The sequence below is a fragment of the Colobus angolensis genome, unplaced genomic scaffold, assembly GCF_000951035.1.
Source record: "Colobus angolensis palliatus isolate OR3802 unplaced genomic scaffold, Cang.pa_1.0 Scaffold361, whole genome shotgun sequence".
NCBI lineage: Eukaryota > Metazoa > Chordata > Mammalia > Primates > Cercopithecidae > Colobus > Colobus angolensis.
The window spans coordinates 949,950-966,327 of record NW_012116944.1 but is presented as its reverse complement, the minus strand read 5'-3'; positions in this window follow the sequence as shown (position 1 = coordinate 966,327).

Below are 16,378 nucleotides of genomic sequence, written 5' to 3'. Positions count from 1 at the left end.
TCTTATGGAACCACCATTATTTACATGGTCTGACATTGACCAAAATATCATTATGTGGCCCCTGACTGTACATGTATGGAAGTATGTACAGACAGATGAGTGGATGGAAGAAATAGTTATTAAGACAAGTGGCAAATTTCTGGTATCCCCAAGAATTTAAAAGTCTGACTACTTAATTTGACTAATTCAAGCAACAGTATCCAATGGTGTTATTTCAGTACCCTGGCATGCCATGATTAGCTCAAAGGTGTATTATAACTTACAAGTCATTTGTCAAATATTAGCATTTGTGAATAATTCTATATCTAAATAATAAATTAGAGCAGATCTATGTTTTCTCTCTACAAGAGCATGACTCTCCCTCACATGCATTCCTAACCGCGTTCCTCAGTGGATATTAAGGGGTGGAGTTGTTGCAACTCTTCCACTGGGAACTGCTCATAACTCTGGCGTACTGATGGAAAAGTTTCACACCCAGCCATCATCCATCTTGTATGACTTGGAGAAGAAAAAAAGAAAAGATTAAAAACTCATAGCTTAGAGAATATCACCAAAGAAGCCAGTATTAGCTACATAAAAGCTGGATAAAATCTAAATATGAAGTAATTTTGAAGTTTGTTTTGCTCAGTAGCAATAGAAAAAAAAAAAACTTATAGGCTTGTCCTCCCTTCTGCCTTCTGCCTTTCTCACTTTCCCCCAGCTCTTTCCTTAATGGGTTCACAAATTTGAGTTAACAAAACTTAGTGAAATATACCAGCTACCAATCATACTGGAAAAATAATTCAAAGTCATACTTTGCTAAGGTTGGGTCAAGAATACTGCTTCCTATTACTGAAAACAGCAGATGTATTTATATTTCCAAAAACATAATGTCTCACTCCACAACTATTTCTAATTACTAAGCACATATTACTGTAAAATAAAATTTGCCCTTATCACCTTCTTGATACAATGAGTTAGCTCTGTCTCTCATGGACTGTGTGAGCTGCTTTTCACCTGTAGGTGGTTTACACACATCTAGAGAAAGCATCATTCCCTTGGGCTCTTGGGCTCTGGAGCAGTTGGAGCTGCTGCATTTCTATATTTGGCATCAATCCCTCAGTGCAGGATTCAACTCAGATCACTGCTGGGCCTGTCGTCACTGGGCTTGACTTTGTGTAGTAACCAACTAATGTCTTAATAATCCTCAAGAAATCATTAAATATCCATGTGTGATATTGTAACTTTCAATCAAATGTTAAATATCAGGTTCTAGAAGCAGTAGGACATAAATGATTGCAACAAAATCGGTCAGAAATGGTCAGTCTCCTAGGCAAAAATAGAATATTCAGAATCAACCTATTAAGAAATATAAATTATTTTAATATGTGCAAAACCTGTTAGAGATAGTTTTCATCTAATAAATAAAGTGCTGAAATCGTAAAAGCCTAGAAAGAAGCATAAAATAAGGAGAAATACACAAGACCAAGCGTTCTGGGCCTAGAAGCCGCCTCAGCTGTACCATGAGCACACTTGACCTTACATGGTGAGAGGCTAAACTTTTCTGCACCTCAGTGTCCTAAAATATGAGACAGCTAAACTAGATCATCTTTAATGACTTGGTCAGCTTTAAAATTCTGTAATCGGTGTCAGAGGTGAGGGGATGTAAAAATGAAGTCACATGGCCCATGTGACATGATGAAAAGGAAAAAAAGGAAGGGAGGGAGGGAGGGAGAAAAAGGAAAGGGAAGGGAAGGGAATAGGAAAAACTGCTTATGTATATGGGGAAAAACCTTTGAAGTTAAAACTCTATCTAGACAACATCAACATAATAAATGACTCAGTGAAAATGGTAAAGAACTGGCCATTCCATTGATGGTCTTACAATACTACTAAACATTCCTTGGCTCATTATACAGAATATTGGCTTGTGAGTTCTGCTTATGAACTTCCAGGAAGCATCAATATTTCAATCAAAAATTGCATTCTATTTTTGCAAATAACTTGGGACTATTTCAGTACTGTTTGCTTCAGTTTTCCACTGAGGGGCTTGAATTTATGCAACATTATGGATAAATTGGCTTCTGTGGGCACCTGACTATGTGTAACTCCACATCCACAAGTTATTTTTATGGGAGGGAGCTGAAGGGACCAACATGGCATCTCCCTTCCATTATAATCACTGAAGGTCTATAAGTAGACGTGGAGGGGCAGAAGAGTTTGGAGCCTACTGAGATTAGGGAGAAGGCTCAGAAGAAGAAAACTAAACTGAGAGGTATCAAAGACTGTGAGCAAAGAAGTGATAGGCAAATTATGTGTGGAGGTTAAAAAGCAATGGGGGTTCAATGGAATCACTGTATAAAAAGTAACAAATAATAAAATAAAATAAAGAGGCAGTGGAGGTATATGGATGTCTGGATTTCCAATCAGGCCCTGGGATTCTCCAAACTGCCTGGCTCCTGTGCTGTTTCATATAGTAAGGATCCCTTGGTCTTACCTATGTGTTATCCACCTTCTTCCTACCATCATGAGAAATAACACAGTGCAAAAGAATTCACTTCACATGGTCCAGGCTTTGGAATGAACACTGCCCACTGACTGATTGCATGTGCTCCTAAGAATGGTGTTGTAGACTGGGGTCTGCCTTGCGCTATTCATGAGCGGCCAGAGAGATTTTGTTGTGCTGTATTTTGTCAAAAATTGGGTGGAAAGTTTCATGTTCATACTCCTTAAATTGAAGGAGACCATGCCATGGGCCTTAGGAAGCTGATGCCAGGGCTACATTTTCCAGTCCACTTATCACATTGTCTGAGCTCTCATCACTCACTCAGCAGCTCCTTTCCTTGGCCTCAAGCCCAGCTAAGTTTTAAATCAAAGTTTTTAGCTTTTTTAAAAATAATTTTCCAACATACACAAATCTAGAGACTAATATGATAACCCCCCATATGCCTAACACCTAGCTTCAACAATTATCAGCATTTAGCCATTCTTTTGCCAACTGCGGGCTGCCCTAAAATATCATCAAAGCCAACTGATAAGACAAAGCTGAGTTTATTCCTATCTGATAAAGGATGAAACTGTCTTGCCAGAGTTTTAATACTCTCTTGAAGTGAGGGTGGCAAACTTGGCATATACATAAGGTTTTGGAGTCTGATTTAAGGTGGATCTTTCAATGAAAGGGGAGCATGACTAGGATTAAGTAAGGATCAAGATAAAATAATTTATGACCTGTGAACACAAGATGAGGATTTCCAAGGTGAGGATTTTGAGGTCAGTGATTTGAAACGTCTTGAGGCATAAACACTGGCTTGGTGCTATTTGTTGGAGAGTTTAATGTTCAGTTAAGAGGGTTTTATGGGAAATTCCTGGAACAAGCAAGATGTTTATTTACACATATCTTCCTGGGAAAGAGTACTCTGGAATAGTAAAATCAGATTGATGAAGGCAGTGGAAGGGTAAAGTCATATTAGTGTAGCAGCTAAATAGTAAAGTTATGTTAATGTATACATTAAGTTTTTTGGGTGTATGTGGTTTGTGTTCTCAGCGTCATCTAGCCCCCCACTCACATTCATTGTTCTTGTTATTCCCTAAAATAGTTTAATTTATTGTTTATTTTTAAAAGTTGCCAGTGGTATCCAGGTTATAAACACACTCCGTAACCAGGTAAAATCTCTAATAACCAGAAATCTCACATACATTCTATTTTGTCTTATATTTTCAGTTGTTCTGTTCTTCGCTTTATCAGAAAGCCAAGGAAATAACTCTCATGCTAAAAATTCACTGTCGGACGCTCTGGAATAATAAAAAAAAAAAAATGCTGAGGACTATTCAGAATCTCAAAGAGCTCTAAACAGAAATCATTGCCTTATTAGGCAAACAGCCAGTCTAAGCCATGATAACAGGAACAGAGAGAATTAGCAAGTTCAAGTTCAATGTGGGCTTTATGGGGAGCGTGCTGGGTAAAGTCAGTTTCTCTTTAGTAAATTAAGCCACTCTTCTGAAGGAAGAAAAAAATGCCTTAAAGAAAACATATCATGGCTTTTGACACTCACTCCTTCAGGGTTGGTAAACATATAAATGTATTCAGACCACAAATATTAATTGAGCATGCTCTAAATGCAGGGCAAAGAGGGACTGTGCAAAGGGCAAAGAGGGACTGTGCAGAGGGAAAAGTCAATGTTTCTGAGAAAAGCCTGTCTTGGTGGAAAAATCACCACTTTTGAAATGATACCTGCATGAGAATCTTGAAGAAATTTCTTAGCATCTAATTTCTTAATGTCTTTAAATTTCAAAATTTACTATACACAAACTTGCAGGCCTTTAAAGACAGGAAGAAGAAATGCACATATGGAGCCTGGCATCTAGAATGCATTATTATTTCAGCTGCAATCTCTGCCCTTGAGGAGACTTTGCAAAACGTCAAAAACAGAAGGGCAGAACAGCAGGTTGTATTGGAGTCCAATCATTTAGGGTTCACAATGCTATGTTTGATGTATTTTGTGCATTGGTGAATATTTCTGAGTGGGATTCTACAATGATAAGAACCATGCTCCAGGAGTATGACTTTGACAGCCAGTGTCACTTATGGGCTCCCAAAAGGGGTTCTGTGCTGGGCCCCAGGCTTTAAAGGACCATTAGCAAACACATCGTGGGGCTGTCTTTCAGGACCTGGTCTCAGCACTGGTTGAGTGTGACTCATAACTCTTGTGTCTAACACCGCCTCTGTCTCAGAGAGACATTTATCCTCATCGTTGCCTTATATACTTGAAAAGAAAGGTGACTGTGTCCAAATGCCCTGGTGGTTTGTGTGACATTGCTCCAGAGAGCTGGGAGAATTTGAATGACAGAACAGCTTGGGTAAGAGAAAAGATAAATTAGTTAACTTGTCAATCCTTCCTCTCAGAAAGTATGAATGCACTAAACTCTTGCATAACGAACTGCCTAGCAGGAGGGCTGAATATCCATTTTGCCTCTCTTCTTTCCTATTCATAGTTCAGAAGTACTCACAAATTAGTAAGGTATTTACAGCTGAGGAGTATTTTACAATATGAAATAATTCATACAACTCTAAAATGTGTATTAGATTGAACCATTTAAAACTATCCCATTTCTTGTAGGTCAACCTGTGTGGTTCAAACACACACACATGCATACACACACAATCTTTTATCAAAAGACATAACAAGCATGAATCCTGATAAGAATTCTTTATATTCCTGTATAGGTCCAAAATTGCTTTAAGAGATAGTAAAATTGAGGATTGTGTGTTACGGATATATGTAATTAAGTTAAAGTATTTTGTAATTTTTTCTGCAATCATGTTTTACCATATACAATCCTATTACAATATTTGAACATGATATGTAAATTCATGACTTTGATATGATACATAAAATTTATTATTACTTCCAAATCAAAATATTGCTTTAAGAATTTTTTTGACAATCCCAGTTGCTATTGTTTTAGGAGAATGAGGTTTCTCTAAAATGAAATTAATAAAAAACTATGTAAAAACTATAATGATTCAAAAAATTGGCATTGCTGAGATAGACTACAAATCATTTAAAAATCTTTATTGTAATAATACAATTATTTATTTGGTTAAAGTAAAAGCAAGAGATGAAAATCTTATGAGATAAATATAAAATAATTTATGTTTTGCTACTAGTACAAACACCACTAGCCTATTCAAAGAACAGCCTTATAAATGCAAAAGTAAATTCAGTCATCTTTGCTATTTTCCCATATTTCATTCTATTAAAACTACAATTTAAAAGATATTCTAGATTTGTTATAATGAAGATATATTTGCCACAATAGGAGGATAGAACAGATTTTTACTTAACAGTTTGTTAACTTGCTTTATAACATTTAAATATCTGTACTTTCACTGCAGGATTCTCATATGCTAGGTGCAGGCCTGTTTCCAGCAATATCTTCATTCATTAACAGCACTTACTCATTGGCACCCATGACATGACAAGTAAATTGGGACTAATAAATATTTAAAGGTGATTAGGCCATAGAAGAGGCTTCTGTAATAGTCTTTAACTCAGAAAGCCAAAGAGGCCAGGCAGGTGTCATGAACAAGTGAAGCCAGTGAGGAGGAAGAAATTACGGAGTGGTGGTGACTATGATGAATAGGGCAGAGTTTGTGCTGCATCTAATAGGGACACCTATTGCTGAGGCTCAGCCCATTGTTGCCACATGGGAACGTGGGCCAAGGCTTGCCAAAGTTTATGCTTTAAAAACAAAAATCTAGAAATATGGATATTTTCATATAAAATTTCTCAGTTTGAAACCAAAAAGGAAAACTATGTAGAATGAACTAAATGTGTCTGTAGGCTAGATTTAACTAATAAACTACCACTTTGCAATCTCTACTATGGATTAAGGTAACAAGAATGTGAACTAACACTTGCCTTGTACTCTTTTTCCATTTCTCATTTGTTCTCACTGAGTATTTGCTATTGTGTTCTGCCCTTCCCTTCCTTCTTCTTCCTTCCCCTCATCCTCTGCCCTTTTCTAATTCTGTTTCTTCCTTTCTTCTCCTCTTCTCTCTCCCCTAGTCTGACTTTCTCCATTCATTGTGAAATATGGCAGCCACATACATTGTCATTTCAGTCCCAAATAGAAAGTAACTAGCTAAGGAGAGAGAAGTCTCCATGCACCATGTGTATGAACAGGAAGAGGAGTTCCTAGATAATGTGGTTTGGGCATCAAAGGTTTCCCCCACAGGATGGTGGCAAATTGACTGATCTAAGATTAAATTGCCTTAACAAGGCATATTTGGAAAAAAAAATCAAAGTAACTTTTTGTACCCAAATGATCAAATATATTCTATTTCTCAAGTTTACTATTTTTTACACAAAGTTGCCAAACTTCTTAACCTCATACATGCTCATATTGGAATAACAAAAGCCAACTTGGGATATTAACAATTATTTTTATTCATATGTGTACATACTACAGAGTATAATATAATTGCTGCATACTCTCAGAGCTTATGATACATATCTGAGAAGACTTGTTTTATTGTTATGTTTTGAGACAGGGTCTTGCTCTATCACCCAGGCTGGAATGCAGTGGAGTGGCACCATCACAGCTCACTGTAGCCTCCTAGGCTCAAGCCTGGGCAAGTGATCCCCTCATTTCAACTTCGTGTATAGCTAGCACTATAAGTATATGCCACCAGGTCCAGCTATTTTAAAAAAAATTTTTGTAGAGGTGGTCTCTTGCTGGTCTCAGTTTGGCCTCCATCCTCCCAGCTAGGCCTTCTAAAGTGTTGGGATTATACATGTGAGCCACTGCCCCAAGACGGAGAAGATTTATTTTGTATGTGCCTAGAAGAGCAGAGTACATTTAGAGCTAGATTCTGTGTATTAACGCATCTACTCCCACACAAAGGCAATGGAATAGAAAGCAACTGGGGCAAGAAGCAAAAGGTGCTAAGAAAATCATCACACAAAACCCAGCAAGAGAATTAGTAAACTAAATACCACTGGGCCTACAATATAGCCACAAAAAACTAAAGAGGATGGGCAAATTGCATTTTGCTTGATGTTCCAACAATTGACCTTTTCAAATCTATCTCCCCAATTCCTTCTCTGAAATCTTCATTTCCATTGTTTGTAGTAGCTTCATTTCTGAACCTTAAGCAGCTTTTCATAGATCAGCTATTTAAAATGTCAAACAATATTTAAAACAGCAAACATTTAAACATAAAATATACAATCTGTAGAATGACATCAGGAATTACAGTGTCTTGAATCACAATCCCAGAATGACTGGCCCTGCTTTAAGCAAAAAGTATATGGAATCAGAAAGCAGAGGCATCCTTGTCTCCCTAATCTTATCCAGTTAATCATTTTACAGTCTCCCTCATCCCCTTCAGTAAATTAGGAGATTCTTCCACATGTCTGTCTGGCGTAAATCTATCTTGCTATAAATTTACATCAATTTCCTTTATTCAGCTTTAATTTCAGGTAGAGTATGGCTTCTCATCATTTTATAACACATTTTTGGTAGGTGAATGCTATGAATTAAATAGTCAGTGAATTTTAGAGCTGTAAAGTCCTTAGACAGCGAATCCTCCACATTTTATAGATGAGGAGCCTAAGGCCCAAACGTACCAATTGACCTACCTAGGATCAAAAAGTTAGTAACTGGTGGAGGTTGGGTTTAGATTCAGACCTCTTTAGCTTTAATACCTTCCTACTATTTCACACTAATTTTTTTAGCAAGATGGATAAACCCTTGTGATGCTTAACTTTATGCATCAACTTAACTGGGCCACTGGATGCCCAGATATTTGGTCTCAAATTGTTCTGCATGATTTTATGAAGATGTTTTTGGATGAGATTAACATTTATATTGGTAGATTTTAACATTAATTTAGATTAACATTTAATCAGTAGAGTAAGCAGATTACGATTATATAATGTGGTTGGCCTCATCCAGTTGAAGGCCTGAATACAACAAAAATTCAGATCCTCCCCACAGTAAGAAATGTTTTCCCCACAGACTGCCCTCAGACAACTGTAAACATCAGCTCTTTTTGCCTGATGGCCTTCAAACTGGAATATCAGTTCTGTTTGTGTACCATACCAATGGCCCACTCTGCAGATGTTGAACTTAACAGGCTTCATAATTGTACCAATACCTTCATAAATACACCAATACCTTATCATTAATCTCATTATGTGTGTGTATGTATGTGTGCTATTTTTCTGGAGAATCCTGACTTAATCTAATCCTCTTCCCCTAAATGTTTCAGAATGGATATATTTCCCTACAAAATTCTCAACTTCATACCTCTCCTATCTTTTACATTTTTCTAAATTTCTCATATTACAAAGTTTAAAATTAGGCAGAAGTATCTTGTGTCAGACTGAACCTTGTATGCTAACTGGGATTGGCTTGACTGCCCCTGCTTTCGGGACAACATCTGCCTTCCGGACCACATCATCACTGTTGCTATCACTAAGGTCTTTGAGATGGAAAGTGTGAGTTAAATTCTTGGGCCTCCATGACCCTTATGTTCCTCATGCCAAATGACCCCTGTGCTTCAAGACTCAAATGCCAAAGTGGCTTCCTAAGCTGTCAAGGGATCTGATGGCACAATGCAAAGTGTAGAGGAGTTCGATCCCTGCAGAGTGAAGCTTGACCAGTGGAAAGTAGGTAACAGAGGCAAGCCAGATGGACACCTCTGCCCTCCTTTCCCATTTCCATGGGCTACATTTAGGTGCATGTCCTCCAAGCCCTTCTGGAGAAATCCTTCATGCTAAGTGAGCATGCCTCCTGAATGACCAGCCATTTCTTTTCATGGCTCATTGGGACTCGGTAGCTAGCATGGAGACATCATATCACATAGCTTCGCATCTTTCTATGACTTACTTCCTTCTTCCTCACCCCAGCATCCCCAGGCATATATCTCCTAAATAAAGTTTCAGCACTTTAATACTTGCCTTAGTCTCTGCTTTCTAATGGATCAAGAAAAAGATATTTTCCTAAGTTAGGATTGATGATTGTTCATTAACAGATTGGTTTGGGAGGCAAAGAATGGCTAAATTTATCTAACAACTGGTGATTTTAAAACTCAAAATAGAAATTGTATATTTTATGAAGCCAGATGATGTATTGCTAAAATACTAAGGGAATCGAGCATACCAATTATATCAAATTCCTGACTTGCCTGTAATTGAAATTTTTTACTCCAAAACCAATTGAAAACCTTTTTAATTTATGAGTCCAGGTTTATGAATTTATATAGAGAATACACTGCATATTAACTGTTTAGTATCAAAAAATTTTTAAGTGTTTTGAGCAACATTTCCAACATTAATTATGATAGTGTAATACCAAACACAAAGATGTTATGGGACACTGAGTGGTGACCATCGTGGGAGTGCCTGAGATTCCTTTAACCAAACAAATCTGTGCTGTTTCCTCTCTTAAAGTGACAAGTTGAGGATTATAGTCTGATAAGCCAAATCTAACTAACGTTTTCCTGTTATGGACTGAATGAATGTTTATAACCCTCCAAAATGTATATGTTAAATCCCTAATCACCAATGTGGTGGCATTTGGAGGCAGAACCATTGTAAGTAATTAGGTTTAGATGAAGTCTTGAGGGTGTGTCCTCATGATAAAAGTAGTGGTCCTATAAGAAGAGACCAGAATGCTATCTCTCTTTTCCCACCATGTGAGGACACAGCAAGAAATAAGTCACTTGCAAGCTGGGAAAAGGGCCTTTACTAGAAACGAATCAACCACTATCTTCATCTTGGACTTCCCAGACTCCAGAACTGTAAGAAATAAATGTCTGTGTTTAAGCCACCCAGTGTATGATATTTTGTTATAGCAAACCTCAGACTGGTAGATTAATATTCATAACTTACCTAGATTGAACCTTGATGCTTGTTTCTTATTAAACCAGTCTTTGCAAAACAATCAGCTAGTGGACAGAGTGGGAATGAGAAAAGCAGATGATCAATGAAGAGTTAAGAGTAAAGTCGAAATGCAATAATTCTGTCTGAAATCTTCTCTAAATACAAACCACTAAAGAAATAAACTTTCTTTAAAACTCAAAATTGCTGATGTTGACCTTGGCCTCTCCAAATACCTTAGGACGTCAGAGCTGAATGCTCTGGACTGAATCCCATGGAAACAGCATTTAATAGCTTCATCCAAAGTCACAGTTAGGGCATACTCTGGTCAGCAAAAGGAACAAAAATATCATCTGCAGTTTCTTAATTATATTTGCCCCAAGAGTTAATTTAAATTTGTTTAGTTTATTATGCAGAGGGAAAAAAACATCGAAAAATCCCAGTTTTTCATAAAGCCAGGGATCATAGAAGTCAAACCACAGATTCAGCCACTTACATCACCAGCAACAGAGATTCTATAATTAGAGATTAGCCAGCTGCAATCATTTCTGCTGCTTTAGACAGCTGGATCAAGCTGATTTCACTGAGTTGTGTCAAGTTAAAATGTCTCCTTTTTTCCTGTTTAAAAGAAATCAGCAAAATAATGTGACTCAGACACCCAGAGAACCTCTTTCTCCCACCCGAACCTCTAACAAAATAGTTTTTGTACCTATACATTTATTTGTAGTCTCATACCTTTCTCTGATTAAAAATAAAATAAAATAAAATAAAATAAAAGAACCACGCTTCCATTACCATGTCACTGCTGGTGAGATGCCTAGAAAAATCTTTTATCTTAACTTCAAATTGATGGCATTAGGAATGGTTTCTCTGAACTAAGTCCTATATTCAATCCTACCTAAAAAGAACCACTCCATTTATTTTCTCACTCCCAACAGATAGTTGAGAAACCTTAAGATTAATAACTATGGCAAGAGCAGTAACAATGATGACATAAATACTTTTATTACTAATGGAAAAGTAAGCATTCTGGGCCAGATTTTCTTTCCTCTTAATTGTAGCTCACTGGGAATTCCTATGTAGCCTGAACTCTGTGCCTCAAAATCCTTTCTTCCATTAACAACTGGAGCTGTTGGTACTGTTTTGGCCATTGTTCTCACCATTGTTCTGTCCTTGTTGTGAGATGGGAAGCTGGCTTTACATTTTAAGTTGGATGACAAGGCTAAGAGAGTAGCAGTAAATTATTACTTGATTTCTTTTTTTTTCCTGAGATGGCATTAAAACACTAAAAAGCTGACATAATTTGGCAGTTTCCCTATTTTGAAATTATTAGAACCAAGGTTTATAGGAATACCCAACTCCACTCTAAGGGAATTCAGGATATTTGCTAGAAATATATTCTTTCATTTCATATTATACTGTTAACCAGCTCTACCAAATTATTGATAAAATTATTAGATAAAATTATATCTTTTATTAGATTATTAGATAAAATTATATCTTTTATTAGATTATTAGATAAAATTATATCTTTTATTAGATTATTAGATAAAATTATATCTAATTATTAACCAACTCTACCAAAAATTGAGCAAAAGGTAAAGAAATATACCTTGACCCCAGAAAAATCATGAGAAAAATATTATTCTAACCTAATTTATTCAAATAATTAACACAAAAAACAAACATGTGACTTTTGAGGACCACACAGTTGACATGAGTTGGCCTATTTTTTTATGACTCCTTCATACAAGAGCAAACGTTTTAATTTTCTAGTCAGTGTGACTTTATGCTTCCTCCTCCGCAAATTAAATATCTCACTTTGGCTGCCAAGATTACATATATTTCCTAATTTGTATGACACTGAATTTAATATTAGAGTTGGAGGCATGTTCATCATCATATAGGTTAGTGCTTCTCAAACTTTGTCAAAGCCAGGAGTTCCTTTAATTAGTTTTCTCCATGACCTTTTCATTTTGCAAGACTTTGTCAATCCAACAATATATCTTTATTAAATAATTTGGCCGGGCGCGGTGGCTCAAGCCTGTAATCCCAGCACTTTGGGAGGCCGAGACGGGCAGATCACGAGGTCAGGAGATCGAGACCATCCTGGCTAACCCGGTGAAACCCCGTCTCTACTAAAAAATACAAAAAAACTAGCCCGGGCGAGGTGGCGGGCGCCTGTAGTCCCAGCTACTCGGGAGGCTGAGGCAGGAGAATGGCGTGAATCCGAAAGGTGGAGCTTGCAGTGAGTTGAGATCCGGCCACAGCACTCCAGTTTGGGCGACAGATCGAGACTCCGTCTCAAAAAAAAAATAATAATAATAATTTACTTTTTCAGTTTTTAATTAATGAAAGTCACATCTATTGGCACTCAAGGCAGGAGAAAAAGTCAGCTCTATTTAAATGATGTGAACTAAGAATGGGAGGAGAATTTTCCAAGTTGCTGGACTGATATATACACATCCACGACAAATCCCAGACTAAATTCCCTCATTTCTTACAAAATCTTTTTTTATTTGCCCTAGCCTGGATTTACCCATTATTCCTTCTTTCTTCTCCAAGCATGCTTTCTCTGGCCTTTGCATACGTTTTCCTCCTAGTTGAGAAGAAACACTCCTCATTCATTGCATGTACAAGTTATTCAAGTGCCACTGTGTGTGGGTGCATGTGTCTGTGTGTGATCTCCCATGACTCCCACATCCACCACAACCACCAGTCAGAATTAACTTCTTCCTTATTTTGCTCCCTCTGTAAGTTGTTTGTACTGTGGTCGTGAGATTGTGCTTACACATCTGTTTCCCATACCAGACTGTGTGCTCCTTGAGATCAATTTCTATGTCTTACTTATATTTTATTCCTAGGGCTTTGCACAGTACCTAACACACAATAGGATACTCACTAATATTTTATTTAATGAGTAAATGAATGAATGAGTGAAAGTATAATTATGTAAATCTAGTACTATTACTTACAAAGATAAATTTTTCACAAGATTCTAAGCTAGTATAGATTTGGCAAGGTGTAAAAGATGAGCAAAATGCTACAACATGCAAATATATTTCCTGAAATCAAACAGATATTGGATTTGATGCTTCTGTGGTTTAAGAGTGCACTGACATTTGTTTTCCATGCTCTACTCACCATTCTTTCCACTTAACAAAATCTTTTGCTGCTTAGTCAACAAAGGTAATAGGTCACGTTTTGCTTTTCATGTACATTATTCCATTTGGTACTCACACCAACCCTGAAAAGTAGGTATTATTATCGACTTCGCTTTCTAGGTCTAGAAACTAAGGCTCACAGAGGTTAAACTTTGCACAAGGTCACAGAGTTAGCAGATGTAGTATGGAGTCTGACCTCACATCTGCTCTCCCCACAGACCACAACACATACTCCATGCACCAGCTCCTTGATTATTATTGCCATAAGATCATAGGACTGGGTAAGGTGAGAGGACACAGTGTAAGAGCTGGACCATAGTAACTCATATACTCAGATGTGAAATGCATACCACCAGGCTTGATTTTCATAGGATGACTTCCATAAACAAACAAAATGCATAAATAATCTAAATTTAATTATATGGGGGAAAATACAAATACACACTGAGATTAAAATATACCAAAACATTAGATATAGTACAGCAGTAGGTAATGTTAGTTTTAACTTTCTTCTTACAATTTTATATAATTTCTATATTTTTGCAACAAATATGTCTATATACTCAGTATAGTATCTTATTTGAATAAAAAGAAGATATAAAATTAGATAAATGGTTAGCTCTATGGAATAGTTTAGAAGCAAACTCAGTGTCTAAGAATTTAGCACAAAAGCTCACCTGCTTATGAACTTTCAATTTAAGAATCTAGATAAAGAAAAAGAACTCTTATCTTTGCCTGCCACGAACAGATGGTAATACCTTTGCTGGTCCCTTTGGACTTAAGAACAAATGGACTTACATGCTTTCTTCAGGATGAATTTATTTGTAAGTGGAGGAGTCCCCACACCTAGTAAAAGAAGTGCTACAAATAAATGGGAAGTTCTTTTTAAAGAGTACTGATTTTTTATTAATCACACCATTAAGAGTAATGGCAAAAACCTAAATTACTGTTGCTCCAAACTAATATAATAGCAAAAATTTGTAATTCACCTACAAATAAGGTAATAATGAAATAGAAATCGATATTATATATACTCCATCTATTATGAATTATTTTATAGCCATTAATTATATTTTCAATGAATTCTAATGACCTTGGGAAATTATCTAGCTCTCATGTTATTTTGAAAAGCTAGGATGCAGAATTGTATATATGCATAATCTCAACTACATAATTGTATATAGAAAAGACACTCATAGCTAATAGGATTTATGTATAGGAGAGTTATGGAGTAAATTTTAATTTATATCACTATTTCCTTTATATTCTATAATTTTTTCAATGAGTATTTATTAAAAGGAAACATAAAAATCTTTCTTTCTCCTTCTCTCTGTCACCCCTAACCCCACATGTACACATACAGTCCTGAAGAGAGAAATCCAAGGTTTGAATCAAAACAGACTTAAAATAGGAATGAACAACATGCTGATAATCAATCAACCCTAGAGTGAGTCAAATTAAATTATTCTGCTATAAACATTCAAAACCCAACCTTGGTATTTACCTGCACAAAGGATTCAGAGCCCAGAGCTTAGAACTAAACGGCAGATAAAAGACCGCCATCACCCCAGGCCAACAGAAATGCTTACCCATCTCACATATAGTCTTGTCTTTTTTGTTCTCACAAGCAACTGCTCTTATTAAGGTGCAGATTTCTCCAAACAGCAATATCTGGAGCTCTTGTGCAGCAAGAAAAAAGAAGACAGTGAAAAAGTTATCTTGAAATTCATGGTAAAAGCAGGATCGGAACTGATGAATCACAATTATTTATGGTTCCTACTTTACCAAGCACTTTGTACATATATTGGCTGACAACAACAATGTGAGATGTGTAGGACACACATTATTTACTTTTACTTCACAAATGCCCTTACTTTTGCCGAGCACTCACACCGCTTCTAAGTGGTAGGGCCTGACTTGAAATCTAGCGTCTAAATCCAATCCTATGCTCCTTTCACTGAAGTTTTTCCTCAAAAACAGTCTTACAGCCTCCAACTAGAAATATATTTACCTTATTCACCTTTAAAAAAAAGACACTATATCATGTACAACATCTCCAGGAGTCTTAAAAAATTATAACAGTGTTATGGGGTTGCTGCTAATACTAAGCACCAATGTAGAACGTTGATACTATTCTGAAGCACAATTTTGGGAAAGCAGATATATAGGAGAGTGAATGGGCTGCATATCCATTAGGCAATTTGCTTCTTACTAAAGGTCTCTGAGGAATCTCTCCTCTCTCCATGTTATTTCTGCTTCTCTTGGAATTTTAGCTTCATTCTCTCAGACTGGCTTCTTGGACCCTGCTTGAGTCCTCACCACTGGCAACTCTTAAAATGACATCTTCAACTTCCCCTGTGCCCTCTTCCTTTTTGTCTCAATTTGAAAAATCTTTAAGAGGGACTCTGATTGGCTTAGTTTGAGTCAGGGCCACACTGTGGTCAGGGGAAGAGGGCATTATACAATGAAATGAACACAAGAAAACCTTGGCTGGAGGAAGGAATGTGTATTAGTCAGCTCAGACTGACACAAAATACCACAGACTGGGTGGTTTGAACAGAAATTTCTCACATTTCGAAGGCTAGCAGTCCCCAGTTCTGTGTCTGGGGAGGGTTCTCCTCCTGGCCTGCAGATGGTCACTTCCTTGCTGTGTCCTCACATAGCCTTTCCTTGTTGCCTGTGTGGAGAGAGAGACAGAGAGAGTGAGCAAGCTCTCTTGTACCTCTTCTTAGAAGGACACTAATCCTATTAGATCAGGAGTGACCTTTATGACCTCATCTAACCTTAATTACTTCCTTAGAGCCCTCATCTCTGAATACAGCTACACTGGAGATTAAGGCTTCAACA